At 38.2% G+C, this 9364-nt stretch overlaps 1 long non-coding RNA gene across 1 annotated transcript; it reads right to left on the bottom strand.

Moving 5' to 3' along the window:
* Positions 1-6166: 6166 nt before the first annotated feature.
* Positions 6167-7146, bottom strand: LOC108953107 (uncharacterized). The gene is made up of 2 exons (XR_001978487.2): positions 6800-7146; positions 6167-6702 (listed from the first exon to the last, which is right to left on the bottom strand). It is a non-coding gene; the product is annotated as an uncharacterized LOC108953107 (long non-coding RNA).
* Between the last annotated feature and the right edge of the window lie 2218 nt (positions 7147-9364).

The raw sequence follows: 9364 nt of genomic DNA, 5'->3' as shown, positions 1-9364 counted from the left end.
CAATTTTTTAGTATTTTTTATAAAAATAAAATCTTTATCCAAAATAAAATGCTATTTTTACCTTATTTATTTCATTTCCAACAAATTATAATTCATCCATATAATATTATTTCATATTTGATCTTCTAAAGAGGTCCACAATATGAGTAGAAAAACTGGTCGAGACAAAAATTTCCTAAGTGATGTACTTTTATAAAGAAAATTCCAAAGATAGTTTATTGCATAGATGCAATCTCAAATTTTTAGAAAAGCTTTGAATAGAACACTTATGGACATATGTCATTGGTTTTCAATTTTATTTTTTTTTCAAATATTGATATAAAATTTTGAGCATATGAATAGTGTGTTATTTTTTATTTTCACTTTTTTTATTTAAAAAAAATTACAAGGCATCCATGCAATAATTTTTTTCACATTTAAGCTTTTAAATAGGTCAACAATTTATATAAAAAATTTGGTCCACAATTTTTTTAATAGATGATGCACTATTATTGAGAAAAGTTAAAATATAAAACATCACATAGATGCACTATTTAAAATAATCTTAAATTTTTAGAAAAACTTTGAACATGACATTTATGGACATATGTCACGTATTTCTATTTTAGAAAAAAATTAATATTTTTATGGATTTTAAAGCATTTGAACCGTGTTTCACTTTTCTATCATCTCCTGTTTTTTCTATTCTAACAAATTTCTTCATATTTGAGTTTTTAAAGAGGTCCTCAATAAATATAAAAAATTTAGTCTAGAAAAAAAAATTTTGTAATAAGTGATACACTATTTTTCAGGAAAAATAAAAAATAGTTGATTGCATAGATGCACTATTCAAAATGATCTCAAATTTTTTATAAAGTTTTAAATGGGAGATTTATGGACATATGCCACTAGTTTTTAATTTTAAAGAATTGTTTGGTATTTTTATGGATATTTGAGTATCCAAACAATGTATCATTTTCTATTTTATTAATTTTTGTATTTCTGACAAATTATAATGCATCCATATAATTAATTTTTCATATTTGAGCTTCTAAATAGCTCAGTAATATATATAGGAAATTTGGCTTAGAAAAAAATCCTAATAGCTGATGCATTATTTTTTAGAAAGAAATAAAAATTAGTACATCACATAGATGCACTATTCAAAATAATCTAAAACTTAAAAAAAAAATTTAAATAAGACACTTATGGATATGTGTCATTGGTTTTTTATTTTAGTGTTTTTAAAATATTTTTATGGACTTTTGAGCATTTAAACTGTATTATTTTTTATTTTTCTTCTTATTGTTTATATTTTTAATAAATTATGATGTATGTTAGGAATGAGTCGGCACTAAGATGGGGGAAGGGTGAATTAGTATAGTAGATAAAAATGTCTGTTTTAAATTTCTTTGTATGATAAAATCTGATCTCGGAAATGCTTAACTTAAAAGCATGCGGAAGTGTAATGAAGGTAAGAATTCCATTTACAATAAAGGTAAATAGTAATAAATAAATGCAAACCAAATTTTTATAGTGGTTCGGTCGTCGTGACCTACATCTATTCTGCCGATTCCTCTTCTATCGAGGCCATCGGCATCCACTAACAATTTTCCTTCAATGGGCGAAGATCAACTACCCTTATAACTCGATTCTCTTTTTAACAAGTTCATGAGAGAACCTTTATACCCCCTTTTTACAAAGCTTCCCTCACACTCTCCCTTAGAATGATTTCTAAACTTTAAGAGGAGGGATTCTATACTTTACAAGGGTTTTCAATTATAGAAACATGAAGTTTTTTATCACCTTTTCTGCTACTCTATGCAGGAATAGCTGGGGTATTTATAGACCCCAAATGACTTCAAAATTTGGAGCCAAAATTCAAATCCCCGAAATTTCAGGATATAGGTGGTACCACCGCCTACACTAGGTGGTACCATTGCCTGCAGCCTGACATTGGGCGATACCACTGCCCAGATTGGCGGTACCACTGTCTGATAGTCTAGGAGACTGAGTCTGGGTGGTACCACCGCTTGACATAGTCTCGGAGACTGTGCCACGTCGGTTCCACCTGTTGGGTCACTTTTGGGCCTTTTCACATAGCCCAACATAGCCCAAACTTAGCCCAATTGGTCCCTAATTGAGTTGGCCCAATTCCAACCCAAGTATGTGCTAACTGTGAATTTTAAAACATTTACTAAGCTAAATAAGTCCGTATGTCTAGGTTTCTTCTGACGAGCTTCCAGCAATCTTTCGGTGAACTTCCGATGATCTCTCGGCAATGTTTCGACGGACTCTCGATAAGCTCCTAGACTTCACGACGATATTCTTGGCGAGTTCCAATGAGCTTCTCTAGCAAGATCCTAAACTTATCGGTCAATTCTGATAGAACTTTCGACGAACGTCCAAACATCCGACGAACTCTCGAATTCCCAACGAAATCTTGTTCTTGACTCCAAGACTTCATTTTGCTTTATGCCTTGCTATCATAGTTAATTCTGCACACTTAAAACCCACTTTGATCTAAATAATTATTACAAAGCTAATCAAATATTATCCAGCATGTCATTGGTTTATCGATGATTCATCTAATTATTCAACGCATCGTCCTCTCTTGCGGCTTATTGCCTAATCGGTCAATTGACCTCGCAACTCCGATTTCCTTGGCGTAATTTTCACTCTTCTTGGCTCGATGCCCGAACCCATGGCCCGAAGCCTTTTGTCGATACGTCGACCGATCCTTTGGCTCGACGTCCAATCTTCTGACATGTTTTTCTCGGCCTAGCATAATTCTTCCTGCTTTAATTATCTCTCCCTGATCGAAGCTTCCTACGTCACTCAAAACGCATATCAAATCATAAACACTATCAATTAGTTTCATTATCAAAATTTGAGATTCAACAATCTCCCCATTTTTGATGATGATAACTAATTGATGACGGAGTTAACCTTAACTCCCGGAGTTTAAATAAACTCCCCCTATCAATATAACTAATTGGGGAGGAACGGGACGATATCATGGGAGGCTCGTCCGGTTGGATCGGAGGTATATTCCAGTGAGGAATGGTTAATAAAATGGTCCGCATGGTAGGAAACGTATGGTTTTGGAAAGGAAAGACTAACTCAATAAAAATAACATGACGTGATATAAATACTTTGTGAGTGTGGAGATTATAACAACAGAAAGCATTATGTTCAAGAGAGTAACCTATAAAGACCCAAGGATAATCGTGATATTAACTTATGAGAGGCATAGGGATATAACAATGGATAACATAGACAACTGAATATTTTGAGTTTACGAAGGTTTGGGGGTTTATGAAATAGTGTATCAAAGGGGGATTGGTAATGTAGGACTGATGTAGGCATCCTATTAATAAGGTAGACAGCAGTTTGAAAGGCTGCTGTCTAAAAGTTGAAAGGCACGGAGGCCTGATGTAGAAGTGTTAGCCTAATTTCTACTATATGCTAATGTTTGCGTTCGGTGGAGCCAACAATTTGAGGAGTATGTGGGAGAGACTTGAGGTGTTGAATACCATAAGCGGAGAGATAAGATGCTAGGGCTTGATATTCACCGCCCCTATCAGAGTAAACCGTTTTGATTGTAGACTGAAAGTGGTTTTCGACCAATTTTCGAAAGATGGGAAAGATGGTGGATACGTCAGATTTATGGTGAAGAGGATATCCATGTGTACTTAGTGAAATGATCTACAAAATTGATATAAAATCTGAATTTATCAAAAGATAGGATTAGAGCAGGGCCCAAACATATGTATAAATAATTTCAAATGGTTTAGAGGAGGAAATGGAAGATGAGCTAAAGGACTGTCGATGACTTTTATTACTAAGACATGCATCATAATGTATTATAGGACTATATGATTTAAAATAGGAAGAGAGTGACAAGAAAGTAATTTTTGCTAAATAAAAGACGAGGGATGACCAAGAGGACGATGCCACACATCAACTAGAGCCACAACGGAAGAATGAATAGTGGGCTGGGTTATTTGTGGAGCTGATGGTCATTCATAAATGTTGCCTCTATTCTGGCCCTAGATTAAGGATGCCCTCGTGCTCAAGTCCTTAACAAGAAAGGAATCAGGAAAGAATTCAATTGAAGTATTGTTATGTTTACAAAATTGAGAAACAAAAATGAGATTGCGTTTAATATGAGGGGCGCATAAAACATTATCGAGTGTAAATATGGTATTATCAGAAGTAAGCATTGTGGAACCAGTATGAGTTATAGGAAGTCCTTTACCGTCATCGATGATGATATCTTCATCGCCGCCATAGGTATTGTAAAGAGACAAATTCTGAATATCAGCGGTGATGTGATGGGAGGCGCTAGAGTCGATAATCCAATTGGGCTGACTAGTCGTCGGAGTAGTTAGAAGATTTGTTTGAGGCCAGTGTGACGGAGCCGGGAGGCGGGGTCGAGACCGACAAACTTTAGCTGAGTATCCGAATTTATCACATAGTTGGTAGACGACCCGTCTTTATTGGCTTGGTGGAGCATGATGCTAAGACGGACGATTATTAGAGTTGCTAATTTGCGAGAAGTTAGGAGGATAAGGGGGGTATTGCATGGGATCCATAGGATCAAGAATAACTTTGGTGATGTTCGGAGGGTACCGAGTGTTCTTCCTTTTAGACTTGTAACTGACTTGAGTTGTGATAGACAGTCCAGGCAGCTTGTCCGCACGCTTCAAATACATCTCATAGTCAATCAACTTGTCATAGAGTTCTTCAAAGGAGATTGGCGAGTTAGGTGCCCGAATTGCAGCCGCCAATTCCTTGTAGTCATCCCCAAGACCATTTAGGGTATGGATGATGATCTCCTTATCACATAGGGAATGACCTATCAAAGCCAAGTCATTGATGATAACTTTGATATTTTATAGATAATAAGTGATAGTATTTTCCTCTTGTTTGGTTACTATCAGCTTGGATGGAAGACTGAGCTTGCGAGTATGCGAATGATTCGCCAAGGTTATTAGCGATACCACCGCCTATCAGTCTGACACTGGACGATACCACCACCCAGTCTGACAATACCACCACCTGACATACTGACATTGGGCGATACCACCGCCTAATCTAGCGGTACCATTGCCTGACACAATCTTAAAGATTGTGTTTGGGTGGTACCACCACCAGACCCTGCTATAGGACACTAAATGGGTCAAACAATAGGTCCAATTCAGTCTTGATTTAGGTACAATTGGCCCCTAATTGAGTTGACATTATTTCACCCCAATACTGACTTAAATTAGACCTAAACTAACTTGATCTAGACAAATTATTACAAAGCATTAATCACATGTTGTCCGATATGTTATTGGTTTATCCGGCGCTTCGTCCGGCCCTTCGGCGCATCATCCTCTCCTTCAGCATATTGCCCAATCGACATGTTGTCTTCTCGCAACATCCGATCTCCTTAGCGCAATGTCCGATCTTCTTAGGCCGATACCCGAACTCATGACACAAAGCCTTCTACCGACACATCGACCGATCCTTCGGCTCGATGTTCAATCTTTTGACATGTTCCATTTCGGCCCAACATTGATTCTTCCTACTTTAATCAAATTATCTCTTCATGATCGAAGCTACTCCTACGTCATTCAAAACGCATATTAGATCACAAACTTATCAATTGATTTCATCATCAAAGTCCGAGATTCAACCGTGTTAACCTTATGTTCTAAATAAATATAAATAAATATTTAAAAATAAAATAAATAAAATTTTACTTTATAGAAAACATATGAGATTTAGAATTTATATTGTATAGTGGTAATCTATTTTAGACAATGTTATATGTTATTTGAGAAACTTAAAAATTTTTATTAGAAATACTAAAATACTAATTTACGTTAGGGTTTAGAAATATACTACCCTGAGATAATATTACTATTTAAGCATTTGTAATATAACATACAGATCAAATGTGATTTCACAAAAGTAAAAATTAAAACATCAATTCATACCTAAAATATGAATTAGGCGACCGTTTCAACCCCAAACAACAGGAATAACATAAACTGTCTGTTACTGTTGAGACTCAGCAAGATTGTTTTTGTGCCATAGCTTTTGGACAGATTCCCCTATCCATTGCATAATTGTTTCTGAGGTGGGTGAGAGTTGGAATTCTAAGCATTAACACACATTTTTATCTGTGAACTAATTTGTAGTAGAAAACGTTTCTTCTTTTTGAAGAACAATCTATTGATCGAGCCAGGACACTAAAGAGCATTTCGAAAGGAAGGTGATCTTCCAAAGAAGGAGAAGGAAGAAAACAAAGGACATCTAAGCTATTAGCAACATGGACAGCTTTCCCTGCGTATCTACATCTCAGAAGGAAGTCAAGAGCAGAGTCAAGAATTGTTGCTGATGCCATGGAGGATTGCTGTTTGCAGAGATCTCTGCAAAGATCCACCAATCTGCCTCCTCGACATCCCTCTGCCCTTTTTCTTGTCAAGATCATTGCGTTCATCCTCAGTGGTGTTCGGCTTCATCATCACGTGCCAAAGGTCGAGTCTTGAGGAGATTAACACACGCACCAGAATCACCAGAATGGAACGTGGAAGAAGAAATCTGGAAGTGTAGCTGGGATCAGAAGAGGAGCTGGACTTTGCTCCGGACGGGCCTCTCCATGAGAAATCGGAGGAACGAGAGCAAGAACCGAATCCATACACGAAATCGAACCATCTCACCATTCTCCTGCGTAAAAATCCCATCTTTTTGAGCAGTCAGAACGATCTTCAATCCAGAGCTCCTCCAAGAAAACAGAAGGAAACCGATCGGCGATTCGGCTCACCTGGGATCAGAAAACGAGCTCGAGTTCGCTCGGGACGGGCCGCTCCATGAGAACTCGGAGGATCGACATCAAGAACCGGATCCATCCACCGAAGCGGACCATCTCGATCCAAGAAACGAAGGAAGAGGCGCTGAGGGAGAGGGAAGGGGGAGCGCGGCTGAGGAACGAGGGTTGCCTCGGGCATCATCCAAACAACAATTAATATAAGACGAAGAAGAGACAGAACCCAGTGGCCATTTGGATTGAACCTCGCCGCGTTCTCAGCCGGATTAAAGAGGAGAGCGGACAAGTGGGTCGATAGGTGTAGAAGCCATTTCGTCGCCAAGAACCAACCACAAGACCAAACCTTCCGCAACAAGCGACCATTTGGATTGAACGTGACCGCGTTCTGGGCCGGCTTAAAGAAGAAAGCGGGCCAGGCGGTCGACAAGATGACGCAGCCCTTCCGTCGCCAAGAACCACAGGACCAAACCTTCTGCGTTTTAGCATAGACACCAGTCAGGGAAAACACCGCTTCCCACTTGTCCGAAAATGGGACCCAGAGGTTAGCAGCGACTGTGACGTGTAGAGGCGATGCCTGTTTCCTGGTTGGTTACGGCCGTCACAGGTGGACTGGGACACGACGTGGAACCAAAAGGGTCCACATAATATTTCCTCCCTATTCATATGGATCTATGAAATTGGTCCCGTTAATTATTTTTATAATATGCGACAGTGCCTTCGGTAGACGTATATACTAAAAATTGATAGGACCATAATAGGGTTGGTCCTACTCAACCAAAAAATAACTAATAAAACCCTATAAAATTATAATAAATCTTACGTAATCGTATCTATTTTATAAAGAAGAGTGGCTAAGATTTATATTTAGGTCTTTGGACTTCCTAGCCATCGCCCCCTTTTACTAGATTGGTTGGTTGGGGTTGAGGACAAAAGGGGTAACTTACTTAGGAAGCATCCCTTAAGACTAGGGTTTGGAGTCATATATAAGCATATAGCCTCAAGATCTATCTATCATTGTAGGCTTTTAAACCATTGACGATATGTATAAAACGGGTGTACATGTCAATAACGATTTCACTTGGCTTCATTTGAAAAAGTTCAAAATTATGCATTAAAAGATTTATCTTATAATCTTTTACTCTACTAGTACCTTCTGTGTGATTTTGAGAGTGTGTCATATATCGAAAGTCATTTCACAAGTAGAAACCCGATTGAATTCATTTTTATCTAAAGTACAAAATAGAGCATTCATAGCTTTAGCATTTAAAGAAAAACTCTTCTTCTCCAAATCATTCTAATGGTTCATTGGAAGATAAGACCTTTGAAAACCGCTTTCGATAATATTCCATAAATTCAAATCCAAAGAAAGAAAGAAAACTCTCATTCAAGTTTTCTAATATGTGTAGTATGTCCCATTGAACATGGGAGGACGAATGAGAGAATGACCCTCTTGAAGCCGAAAAGAGCCATTTCTCTTGGGTGTTAAACCAAATGAGAAAAACCATGCTCTGATACCAACTATTAGGAATGACTCGGCACAAAGAGGGGGGGGGGGGTGAATTAGTGCAACGATAAAATCACGTCTGTTTGAAAATATTTTGTACGATAAAACCTATTTCGTAAAGATACTTAAATTGAAAGCATACGGAAGTGTATAGCAAGTGATAAGAAGGCAGTTTGCAGTTGAAGTAAATTGCTCAAAAGAAATGCAAACCAGATTTTTATAGTAGTTCAATCGTCGTGACCTGCATCCACTCCACCGATTTCTCTTCCATCAAGGCCATCGGCATCCACTATCGGTCTTCCTTCAATGGGCGAAGACCAACTACCATTTTACACCTCTCTTCTCCTTTTCACAGGTTTAGGAGATAACATTTACAAGCACACACACCTCCATAAATAGAATTCTAAACTTCGAATTATAAGAGAGATTCTCTCAAGTGATTTCTATGGCGTTTACTCACTTTTAAGCTCTCTGTGCTTGTATCTGTTAACCAAGGATGAGAGGGGTTTTTATATGCCTTAAGTTGATTCAAACTTGGAGCCTAAAAATATCTCATCCTGGGTTTCCGGGGTACGGGCAGTACCACCACTTGAACTTGACACTAGGTGATACCACCGCCTAGTCTGGTGGTACCACCACCTAACAGTCTCTCAGAGACTGACACTGGGCGGTACCACCGCCTAAACTAGTGGTACCATCGCTTGACATAGTCTCGGAGACTGTGCCACAACGGTGTCACTTGTTGGGTCACTGTTTGGGCCTTTTATTAGGCCCAACATAGTCCATACATGGGCCCAACTGGCCCATAATTGGGTTGAACCAATTCCAATTCCAATTATGTGCTAGCTATGAAATTTAAGTCATTTACTAAGCTAAACAAGTCTGTAAGTCTAGATTTCTTCCAGCGAGCTTCCGGTGATCTTCCGACGAACGTCCGGACTTATGACAAACTCTCGAACTCCCAACGAAATTGCGTCCTTGACTCCGAGACTTCATTTTACTTTATGCCTTGCTATCATAGTTAATCTTATACAATTAAAACCTACTTCGATCTAGAT

The sequence above is a fragment of the Musa acuminata genome, chromosome BXJ3-6 (assembly GCF_036884655.1).
Source record: "Musa acuminata AAA Group cultivar baxijiao chromosome BXJ3-6, Cavendish_Baxijiao_AAA, whole genome shotgun sequence".
NCBI lineage: Eukaryota > Viridiplantae > Streptophyta > Magnoliopsida > Zingiberales > Musaceae > Musa > Musa acuminata.
This window is presented reverse-complemented; position numbering and strand designations above follow the sequence as displayed.